The 12,125-nt window shown below is 45.3% G+C and overlaps 1 long non-coding RNA gene across 1 annotated transcript in view; it reads left to right on the top strand.

Annotated features, from left to right (window-relative positions):
• Positions 1 to 11,866, top strand: part of LOC133625530 (uncharacterized) — a 35,266-nt gene extending 23,400 nt beyond the window's left edge. Inside the window, exon 3 of the long non-coding RNA XR_009818813.1 lies at positions 11,398 to 11,866. This is a non-coding gene — a long non-coding RNA (uncharacterized LOC133625530). The remainder of the gene's footprint in view (positions 1 to 11,397) is intronic.
• Positions 11,867 to 12,125: the final 259 nt, after the last annotated feature.

Raw genomic sequence — 12,125 nt, forward strand, 5'->3', positions numbered from 1 at the left:
TCAGATCCCATTTCTGAACTCATGAGAGGGGCTGGCTTGGAGAATGGTGAAGAAAAGCTGAACTGCTTTCCCATTTGGAAAGAAGTGGACACTGGAACCATCCCTCCCTAAACTGCCTTCTTACCATTTCTTCTTTTTCTCTAAACATCTGCCAAGTGTCACGCTCCTGTAATTTGTTACAAAACAACAAAATGGAAGCAAATGCCCACAAGCTTTGTCAGGGAAACAAAACCAGCCTTCCTCCAGAAGGAAAGCCACAGGGTTTGACTTGACTCTTCAATATGCACGTGCACATCCTTTTGTGCACTGCCAACACCCAGAATCAGAGGATCACGGGATGGTTTGGGTTGGAAAGGACCTTAAAGATCATCTCATTCCATCCCCCTGCCCTGGGCAGAGACACCCTGGCCAAGGCTCTCTATCCAAGGTAATGGAACATACTAAAATTGGAAGCTGTGTTAAAGTGGAGGGGTTTCTTTGGTTTAAGCTATGAACCCCATTACGGAGACACACATGGTTGGCACCATTTATCCTCCTTGCTCTCACCATTCATATGCTTCAAGGACAATACAGAGGTACTTTGGATACTACACTCTTATTTTACTTAATGCAGTTACTAAATACGCATTCCCAAGAACTTCAGTGAGTCCTCACTTAACAACTCCTGTACCAAAGACAAGGCAAGGATGATGTTATAGAAGGAAACTGGTACACTGACCTTCACAAATGGAGAGGGGGAAATTGCAGAGAGCACTAACACCTTGGCATAAGCGAGCTGTGTGCTCCCCAGCACCTCCTTAGAACAGATGTTCCTTCTTGTACACAATTCACACAGGTCAGGTTTTTCTCAATACATGTTTTTCACAACAAGGAGGGATCCTGGCTGAGGCCCAGGCTGTAAGAACTCCAACTGCCTGTCTTTGAATGTACTTGCTTCACGCTGCACAAGCCACTACCCTGTAACAGACGCAGTGTTCTCGTGAAGTTACGGCACACGGCATTTCAAACACTGCAGACGCCTCTGGGACAGGGCTGTCTAACCAAAGAGCTAACACCTCTCTTGCACTGCCTCCCCCACTCCCAGACACTTCCTCACCACCTCTGAATTCCTCAGTCTTGGCTTTGATTCTCCTTTGGGGCTGAGCCTAAGGTACCTTGCCTGTCCTCAGCTGTGTATTTAACCGCACAATGTGACCAATGGTTTCCCCAGAGTCTTCTGCCTATTGCTCCTTTCCCTTCTCCTCTCTCCCTCATGATGCCTCCCCTCCTGTGCTTCGCAGCCCCTCCTGCTTTACCTTTATTCTCACCTCCTTGATCTTCAGGTTCTCACCCAAATGGCACCTTTGCCCTGGACCCTGGTTTTCTGGTTACTTCACTGTGATCTTTTTTCCCCACTTACCTCATGCTTGCCCTTCTCTAACACAATTGTTGGTTTCTGCACCATCATGACAGGATAAACAAATGCTTGTAAGAGGTAAAAGACTTATCTTGACATCAAGCCCGCTTCTCTGCCTCTCCTTCCTTCTCATTGGTTTTTGAAACGTTTCCTCATCTTAACAGCAAGTAAAAACCTCTGTGAAATTGTTGCCCTGCATGCCAAGGTCAAAGTGACTGAGATCAGGATACAGCTGGAAGATTAGCTCTTGTGTTTCCCAATATAACATTTATTATTAGATCTAATTATTTTTATTTCCAAATGTGTTCATAAATCAAGCAAATGGCACTTACTAAAGCACCCTCATGAAAGGAAGCTATCTGCCTAGCTACTTGCCTCGTGCTTCTGTTGCTCCCAAGCCCTTTGGTTTAACACTTTAAATGCAAGTACTTCCAATGCTCTAAGGAAGCCACGATTCAAATCGTTTGTCCTCGGCTCTTTCTGAACAACTCTCAACATCTCAAACCCAAAGGGAGCTACTACAGGTTGCACTAAATAAAAGGTAGAGAGCACAGCCCAATATATTGTCCTCACAAGTGTCTGCCCTCCACAAAGTTGTCACTACTGACCCAACATAAACACACTCTGCATCTGCCTGGACAGAAATCTCATGTCAAATGTCCTGTTTATATGCTTTGATTTCAAGAACAAAAGAGGACCCATGTAAATTCCTGCCTTTGTTTAGCATCTATACATGCTAAACAACCACACTGGTATTCACAGAGCCAGGCTGTGCAGAGAACAGGAACATTTTTAACAAGCGTGGTCCTTTTTGGAACCTGCATCCTTTCCTCTGTGCTCCCAGGCTCCGGCAAGAAGCCCACGTGGGCTCCACGTTTCAGTGAAGAAGCGCTCGGCTGCTCTGCTGCAGGCAGCACAGCAGCCAAACTGGGATCCCAGACCCCTAAAGCTGCCACTGTCCTTTCTCATCCCCTTGCCTGAGACAAAGAAAAGCACTAAATGGTTGGAATTGCCTTTGCTCACACCACTGAACTCCAGATTTACAATCAGCTGGCGCCTGTAGGAACCAGAGTGGTAGACATCCAGGGATTCTGACACTGAGAAGCTGCCACACTTGCTTCTGGTCTATTACCCAGTGAAAGGGCAGATGAGGATGGTGGCTATTGGTTACACCCACAGTGGTCCACATTTCTTGAGGAAAGACTGACAAGCTCTCAAGATTTGCCACACGTCTCCTTTCCAAAATGATCCTTTTGGCTCTCCAAAACAACCGGTAACCCCCAAATACCCGGCTCATTGCTCTGCTCTCTGCAGACCACCTTTTGCTTGCTGTGCTGTAATTGTTTCCATTTCTTAGTTGTGAGAACATGAAGTGTCATTAGCTAAGGGTGAACATTTCAGGGACCACAGGTCTGGTGTATGTGGCACATCAGGGAGCCCTGTCACTGTGGGAACTGTACCAACGCATGCCAAAAGCAAGTCCCCTGTGACCACAGTCAAGTACAAAGTCAATGGCTTCCCACAGCCAGAGTTCAAACAAAACAAAAGGATGAAGTTTCCTGGACAGCAGATTTCTGTTGATGTCTCTGCCGGACTATCTGAGCACTAGCAAGTGCCATGAGACTTCCCAGAGACAGATCGTGGCTCTGTGACAAATCTGATAGTCAGCCATCATCTGGCAGCAGAACCTGGAGGCAGCGGGCTGAAGAGAAGCAGACAGTGTCTCCGTGTTCAGGAAGGAAAGCAGAGAAAAGGATTCCTTGCAGATGAGGACAAGGAGAGCTAGCAGGGAAGTTAACACGGAGCTGTTCCTCTGCCAGGCCTGGGCTGCAGTCACACAGCTGTCTGTGTACGTCAGGAACAATCGTGTTCTGACACGGCTCAGGTGCTCACAACTGGGTTTAAAAGTGAGTGGCACCAGCCTTGCTCATCAGTGCTGTCAAACAGCAATGAAAACCTTCCCTCACAGGGGAAAAATAGTGAAAGTCCATTTTGCCCGTGTGACAGACCCCGTCCTTTACAACCTCTGTAAGGGCCAAAGTCTCCCAGTGCACATCCTTGCCCGTTCCTCTTTGGGCACAAACGGGTGATGTACTACCCTGCAGTAATTACAGCAGCTGAACAAGGTGCCTCGGGGTCTCCAAGTTTACCATGGAAAAATTCCAGACCCTGGCTGTTTTGCTTTCATTTCAATACCATGAAAAGGCATTTGCCATGGATGCCTCAGAACAACAAATACTGATTATTGCCTGTAATGTAACCCAAATACTGCAGGCCTTTGGGAAAGGACTGATGAAAGATTCCACCCTTGCTCTACTTAGCAATACAGGTGCAAGGCTTCCTTTATCATATTAAACAACATGACACAGGCAGTTTCACTAGAGGGTCTCAGGCCCTTTCAGAAACATTAGGGGTGGCACAAGAGGTCAGTCTCATCTCTGTATAAAAAGTGCACGGACAGAGCCAGCGCTGCTGCTTCAGCCTCTCACCAAGCCTGCACCTTGCCCACATTTTGCCACTTGTCCAGCTGTTGCTATTTTCACTTTCACAGTGACTCAAAACCCAAGGAGCACAAAAAACCAAGAGATACACTCCTGTAAAGCCATCTACTGCCTTTCATTCATTCCACTTTGAAAGGAGTGGCCAACTCTTTTCTGAACTATCGGCGAACTAATACGGAATTTCATTAGTGATGACTTTGATTCATGACATTGGATAACAACCTAAACACTTACTCAAAAACAAGGTTCTAAAGTGCAGCATTAAATGCTGCTCCATTAAGCATGAAGAAATAGATACCTCAGCATCAACTAAATTATTTAGAGAAGCAGAGATGTTTTAGCCAGCTGTTTTATTCTTGATTCACACCAATGAAAGCTATAAGAGACTCCACTTTAGGCTTATCTTTAGCATTTTCCCATTGGATTATAGATTTTTTCCTTCTTAAAAAAACTTTAGCAATCTCATATTTCTAATAAAACCAAAGCAGATCTTTCACTTCCAACAGAAGCAAAGTCAAAGTCACTGTAATGTTGCTTTTCTCTAGAAGTGAAGAAAACGGTAAATTTCCATCCTTTCAATCAAAATGGACGATGGGCAATGTTTTTTCCAATCACGTGCATCTGAGTAAACCCCAGAAATCTGGGATGATCTGGATAAATGAGATGCCCACTTTTAGTCACATACTGGAGCTTTGCCCCTGATTTAAATCTTTTGGCCATGCTACCAAAGAACAGAAACAATGCTGCGAGTTGTGTGACCAATCAATCCAACACGCACTGAACACAACAATCACGCCTGGAAAGCATTTGTCTGGACTAGTGACCAAACATGGCAAACAAACACAACAGCTTAGAAACAGATAACTAGCCATTAGGCAAAAGCTGTAGCTGAGTGTACTCTGAGCTGCACAACATAGGAGGTGATGCTGAGAACAAGATTCTCTCCAAGATCAAGGCTGACAGGCAGATTTGGAAGGGCTCTAACTTGCATCCCACTGAGGGTTACTGCAGATCAGGGTAGTGTTTCGGCCAAAACAGCCTTCCTCCAACCTACTTACTTAAAAGAGGCAGGGAACAGGAAGATCTATACACAGCTCCTTCCATTCACCATGGAGTGCTATGAGCATTCCTTTTATCCACAGCCAGTTTGGCTTTCTGGCAAACAAGCGAAACAAAGGTTTATCAAAAGCTTCAACCGGTTCTGCTTATCGCAGCAAAAGCACAAGCCATCACTTCTTACACCCCTCATTGTGCTTGCTTGCCTACAGGAGACACATCATCTTTTCTCATGGTATATGGGTATTTTTGGCTTCTGCTTATCTTCAGAAACCAGGAATCAAGTCCCACTGCCACAATTTTATTGACCAGAAGCGATCATGTGTTGCTCTGCAGAGTAATCATGACGTTAAATCTTTCACATTATGGTGTGCCAGTCCCTCTTACAAACGCATTCATTTCACTCCACAGCAGCCTGAAGCATTTCACTGGGATGGTTTAAGATTAGAATTCCCCCAGGTGATGCTCCATTGATCACCCTAATGTGCTAAAGTGCCTTGCATTTTTTTAAAGGCATTTCCAAGTACTGTGCAAAGTAAATTGCAGAATCCTGTTAATGCTCATTCAGTCATCAGTAAACACTTCCCTCTGACTTCTCCTTCAAAAATATCTATCTTATTTTTTCAAAGCACAGTATTTTAGAGTGAAAATTCGCTTCTTTGCTATTAATAACCCCTTATCATCACCTCATTTTTATCTGACCCAGGCATGTGGAATTTTATAGCTCTTTTTTCTTCCAAACATACACTGCAGGGGCAAAACCTGTTACAACTGAAAAGCTTTCACTTTTACTTCAGGCTGCCTCTGCATCTCCTTAACCCTAACACAAGCACACCCACCCTCCTTCCTTGGGCTACACTGTGCATTACTTGGGTAAGAAGATTTATTCTTCAAAAATAGTCTAAGCTTAGACCTCTATCCAATTTTAACAGTTTGGGACAAATCACCTAGTTCATTATTAAACAAGCCAAGTCCCAGCATGGAGCACTCGTCCTTTTTAAAGCCTTGCTGAACACCACTGGTTTGAACCTCTAACAATAAATGCCTGGTTTTGCTATTTGTACAGGGCAGTACTTGTATGGTCAGTGAAACAACCAGAAATCCCACTTGCAGCAGGAAAACGTGAGAGGCTTTTACTGTCAGCAAGTCTCCATGTTTGGCAGTCACTCTGACACAATCCCTCCTGGTCTCTCTGCATGCACACTGGAACACAGTTCCCCAGAACCCGCTCTGGAACAGCATCCATCAGGAACTGGCCACTGAACTGCTCTGAAACGTGTGAGGCCCTGGCAGCAAACGTCACCTGGACTCCTCCTTAGTCACAGCGAGCTTAAACTTCACCAGCTTCACCTTGTTCTGGGGTTGGCTTTGTTTTCCTTTGAAGCCATTGCATAGATGGAGCTTTTGCTCAAATCCCACCAGCAGATCTACAGAGCGCTTCACTCAGCCTGACGTCAAGCCATAGCACAACCAGTCTAGGCTTTCTGCTTGCAGGCTGCATAAACATCTCTGTAAGCGTCAAAGAACGCCTGCCTGAGAGCTGTCTTGGCAACTAAAGCAAAACGGGTTCCCCCCAGCCAGCAAGTTATATATTTTTTCTACACATGCACTAAAACGAACAGCCTGTGTTTAGTCAGAAACCTGAAGGCAGGATGGCTAAACATGTCAGCTGCAATTTCCCCACAGAGCTCCACTATCACATTTGTCAGGTACAGTTCTCTCCAGCTCCCTTTTTGTTCCTAATGCAGGCCAGATGCAACAAAAGTTCACACGGTTACAAAAGAAAGACCAAGTTGCTCCTTGAGCTCAGGCTTTGTGGTGTGTTTGAGCAGAGGAGGGCCTCTGACACACCTCACTGTTCCTCACAGGATCCCCTCACTCTCCACTTACTGCAAGGGACATCTCACATGCTGCCTCTGCCTCTCCTGCCACTCATCCTCACGTCCTACCTCATGCTTTCCCACTCTCCCCAGTCACTCCAGAACTCTTTTATTCTTCCAGCCTTTCTGCTGTAACCACCTTTGGCATGGTTGTCCTATTTCTACAACTCCTAATCCTGTAAAATACAGATATGCTACTAACTGAGATTTCTGTCAGCAGTGGATCATTCTGCCCCTTCCATCAGCCACTTGCTCTCACTTTCCTACGAGAGGTTTCTAGCCCTTCAGCTCATCCCACAGAGTACGCTGCTCTCACAGCCATGCAAAGGGGAGCAGAAAGCCTGCGAGGAACAGGAACAAAATACCAGGCAGTGACAGGAGAGAGAGAGTCCTCTAACATCCCACAAACACTGTAAACCTGTTGCTTCTGAAAAGAAAATCCCTAAGCTCTCTGCTATTTAATGGTCCCTCCCAGGGCCTTCAGCTCTATGTAGTGCAGCTGGGATGCAGCTCCTGAGGAGAGGTAGTGCCTGCACTCACTCATCAGGTTCAGGAGACAGCCTCATTCTGCGCCAGCAGGGCATTTCAGGAGCTCTGCAATTAATGTAATGGGATGTGGAACCAGGACCATCATTCACCTGATGGTGATGGTGTCTCTCTATCACAGATGACAGGAGTTGCTCTTTAGGTAAATGGCTGTGCAAGAAGCAAGGGACTCCTGAGTGCTCCTAAGCTACTGAAGTAAATGACTGCAAGGTGTCCTTTCAGACAAAGGGGATTAGAGTAGCATCTCAGCTTCCCAGCCTGCCTTCTGGTGGCAAAGTGGTCTCACTCAAGTACAGCTTCAGCTTGTAATTCTTCCAGAAACCAATCTCATCCAGCCATTAAGCCTTCTTCAAAGTATAGTGCTGCAGGCATGAGTGGTGAGAGCTGGGAACAGTATGAGTTTTCTCTGGGTGCTGGTAAGCTCACTGAAAGAAGACGGTAGAAGAATAGAAGCTAAGTGGGTTCTGTCTACCTTTGCCTGCCAAAGAGATACAGACAGTTTGTCCTAAAGTCCTGGGCTTTTGGAGTTCAAGCATGCTCTTAGCTCTCAAGGATTAAAAGTTTGGGGACTGTGAGGGGAAATAACTTTAAAGAAATGCATTATTGGCAACACCTCTAGTAGAGCTTCCATGTGCTCTGCCATCAACAGCCTTTGGTAAGCTGCTCCAAGTAATAAACACATAAACACACGTCAGGAGAAGAAACTAAGAGTTTTAGCATAAATCTTCCTTAAAATGAAAGAAAAGGGAAATACATTTCAATGTGACTTTGATTCACAGCTACAAAAACCAGCCATAAATATGCATTTCCCTTCCCATTGACAGAAAGCCTTGCTGAGTCCTGCAAGCTATTAAAGCAGTACAGAGACTTTTTATTATGAGCCAAATGTTAATTCTGTTGAAGTGAAAGAACAAACCTCCAGCAGGAGCAGCATCTGGCACTATGAATATGCTCTCACAGTACATCCTGGTTCACTGTCATCATGACACTACCTCTCAGAGATGATGATGAACTGAATTGCATTCTGATTTAGTACCCATTTGATGAAATGTGATTTTCCCATTCTACATTTTCATTTATTTATGCCCCCTGTTTGGGTTCTTTCATGCCTGCCTATTTTTGCCTGCATTGATATTCTTTTGTTATGCATTTCTGTGGAGGTAAATCAGCACAGATAAGAGAGCTAAACCAGCATCATGACTATATATGTAAACATATTCACCCTGCCAACAACTGTATTCTGTACCCAGTCTTGTCTCTCTGCTCAGGAAGGTCATTCAGAGCCTTAGGAGAATGATGAGAGCTGTTTATTCCTCTCGGAGCACACCCCAAGCCAGCAGCTGCTCCTGATGGGTTGTATTGTCTCAAACAGCTATTCAAGCACTGCATGTTTAAAATACAGTTATGGTTTGTAGTTGGATTGTATGTAGGAACACTGCAGCTTGATGTTTCTGAGGGAGTACTTTTTACATGAACAATGTTCCCTCCAATGAAATGCAGAGCAGCACAGGCTTTTAATCCACCCCCACGTTCTTAGTTTCACTTCAGTTCTTACTGAACTTGGTTGCAGACAGCAGATGATGCACCCAGCACCCCTTCAGCACTCGACCCACCGGCATACAAAGATCCACACACAGCTCTGCCTGCCATTTGGCAGAAACCCACCTCTGAGCAAGACAGCCCATCCTGCCTGCTGCTGAAGCACTCTGTCAGCATGGCTGGAGGGGAGGCACTATGCAAAACGACCGCTGTTTGATGCTGCAGGGCAAGGGCTGTGTTTCTGTGGAGCAGGCAGAAGAGTCTGCAGAAGAGCTGCCCCAAATCTTCTAACCGGACCAAAGTGCTGTATCTAGTGCAATAGCCACGATGGACACTTCATGGTGCTGGACAGACTCTAGCCTCCTGGGTGCTATCATGATTCATGATGATCATTGTTCCTGTTATTCTTATTATTTCACTGCAACGCCCAAAAGTAAGGAATTAAGAGATAGAAAAGGAAAAGGGGCAGGAGAGGGCTGGGAAGCCTGCTTCTGCTCCTCCTCAACATAACAAAACCCAGCTAGGGCAGGTTGCATAGAGGAACTGTGTTAGGAAGCTCAGAGAGGTGGTCAGAATGCTCTTTTCCTTCTTTTAAAAAAAAGGCTACATGCAATGTGTGTGTGTATAGGAATCACAGAAGAAACTTGTACATAAAAGGAGGGCTCTGTGTAAGCAGCAATTAATCAAACAGAAGCAGGGAATCAGAACAGGCAACCCTTAAGATTCTGTGATTTTGAGTCCGTGCTTATTGATTATCTGAATCCAAGCTCCCAGTGTGACATTGCTGCTAGGGAAGCAAAATGTGGCAGTTGCTAGACACAGCAGAAATGCTGAGTAGGGGTAGCAAGGGTCTGATCCCTTTATTACCTCTACAAAAAAATCAGTTAGTACTGCAAAACCATGTTGATTAACTGGAATTGGCTCTGAAGAGAGACAAGACGACATTTTTCTAAAATCTATGCCATATACCCACCAGGACAGCCACAGTCTTTACTGAGAGAGACCCTAAGTGTCTGCTCAGGGAAAGCTGCCAATTGATTTAACCCAAGTTACACAGCAGCTGAGACCAAGTGATATTTCCTGCTTGAAACACAATAATTTACAATTCTTTCTAAGAACACATTGCTATAAACACCACAGGTTAATGCCTCCAAAGCTGAGAGGAACTGCCACAACCGTGCTGTCTACACAAAATGCACCTGCTGAGCTAGAGTGACTTACACAAGGATCCCGTTCTCCTTCACGCACAGTGTCTCAGCTTCTTACCTGGGCTTTGTTCTGAACAACCCCAAATGCTCAGGCTGAGGTGAATGAAGGAGAGGGGATGTCATGTCAGGAGGACTCTGTACTGTCATCCACCTTATGAGCATAAATTAAGACCACAAGACCCTGAACCTCCATCTCAGCAAACCTGCAGGTAGATGTGAGCCTAATACACCTGTTGCAGGTTTCACCAACATCGAGCTGCTCGTTGATGAAACCTTTTCCTGCTAGAATACAGGGTCACTCAACAGAAGCAGGCAGATGAGGGCAGAGCCATAGACAGTACATCTCGAGCATCTAGTGAAGATGGAAGCATGATGAATGTACCTCTGAACTGTCTTTGCTGTCTTCATGTGAAAGCTTCTGCCTCATTCTCTCAGCTTTACTGAAACCTGATTAATTCCTATAACACGATTCTTCCCGATTCATCAACCTCATTTTTCCCTTATTATTTACAATAGCTTGCCAGAGATTCATTCAGCTTCATTTCCATCTCGGGGCTGGCTGTCATTAATTCTGAAGTGTTTGTGCCTTTTTCTCCCAAAGTTGCCCAGTTTCCTCATTTATAAAAGCTGGTCTGTTTTTGTCTTTTTTTTCCAGTAGCAACTCCTGTACCACAAAAGCATTCAGTGTTCACTGAATGAGCACTCAGTGTTCACTGGCCTGCAGAGGTGTTAATGCACTTTATTCCTGGCAGTGAAATGCTTCCATTCCTTCTTATTCCCTTACACAACAGCAGCAACCTGCAGTACAAATACTGAGAGCCTGAATTCTGCAGAAACACCATTTCATGCTTTTGTGTTTGCATACCACACAACACAGCCTTTAATCACACTGCTGGGGACCTTTTTTCCTCTCAGATGTAGCAAACTGATTGCATGCTCTCAAGTGTCTCCTCAGATACTGTCTTACTATAGCATGAAAGCTGAGTTCACAGAATCACACAGGAAATTTTTTCCCATCTTCTCCATGATGGCTTTTTTTTGGAAGTGCCTAGAAAAGAAGCAGCTCTCAAACTGAGGGTTCCAGCATCTTCACTGCAGGTTCCAACACCTTTCCTACAGTCACATCAATACACACAATCCCACCAAGCCCATCACCTGCTATTTTGACATGCCAATTGTCAGAAAAGCTTGAAGGTGTCACCTGAAAGCGGTAATAGAAACGAAGATCCTACTTCTACCTTTCTTTACACTCCCTCTCTTTCTATTTCCAGCTTTGTGACTGCTCTGGCCATGCCACTCACTCCTGAGAGCCCAAGCCAACCTGTGTGTTCTGAGAAGCCATCGGGTACCTTGCAGAGCTATGCTCTTCGGACACGTGGCAGGTCTGCTGACACACTCGCTGATCTGCAGTGGGACTGACATACAGATGACTCATGTTGATTATTATTTCATTTCTAATCCACCTAATAAGCCAGCTGCTGTGGAGACACATGCAAACAGCAAGAAACAGACACCACTCCCTTTGTAAGGATCCTTTCTGGGAAACAAAGGATTGCTCTGCTCCAGACAACTCTTGTACCGTGAGCAGGTCCAAGCAATCCCAGAATCATACAACCCCTACCACTCTATGATTCTGTGATCCTACTGCAAATGGGCAGCTATGGAAACGGGCTGTTCTGGTCAGAAAACAGTATCGAAGTGAAAGCAGCTGACTTCACCCTGTCTTCAGACTTTCCTCATTTTGACTTAAAGAAAGGAACTGCAAGGGCAGTGCTTTAATTCCCAGGAGTTTGGAGGGAGCCAGGCAGATGGCAAGGGAAGTGTACAACAGAGCCCTTTGCAGTACTTGGGATGGCTCTTCCTTCCCAGCATCACAAATACTTTGCGTCCTGCCCTGTCCATAGAAGAGAAGAAAGGGAATATTTTCAGGAGGAGATGAGTCTCAGGATTGCAAACGTTCTGTGTGCAAAGAGCTTCCCATATCCTGCTGAACCTCAGC

This window comes from Colius striatus, chromosome 5, assembly GCF_028858725.1.
Source record: "Colius striatus isolate bColStr4 chromosome 5, bColStr4.1.hap1, whole genome shotgun sequence".
Lineage (NCBI taxonomy): Eukaryota > Metazoa > Chordata > Aves > Coliiformes > Coliidae > Colius > Colius striatus.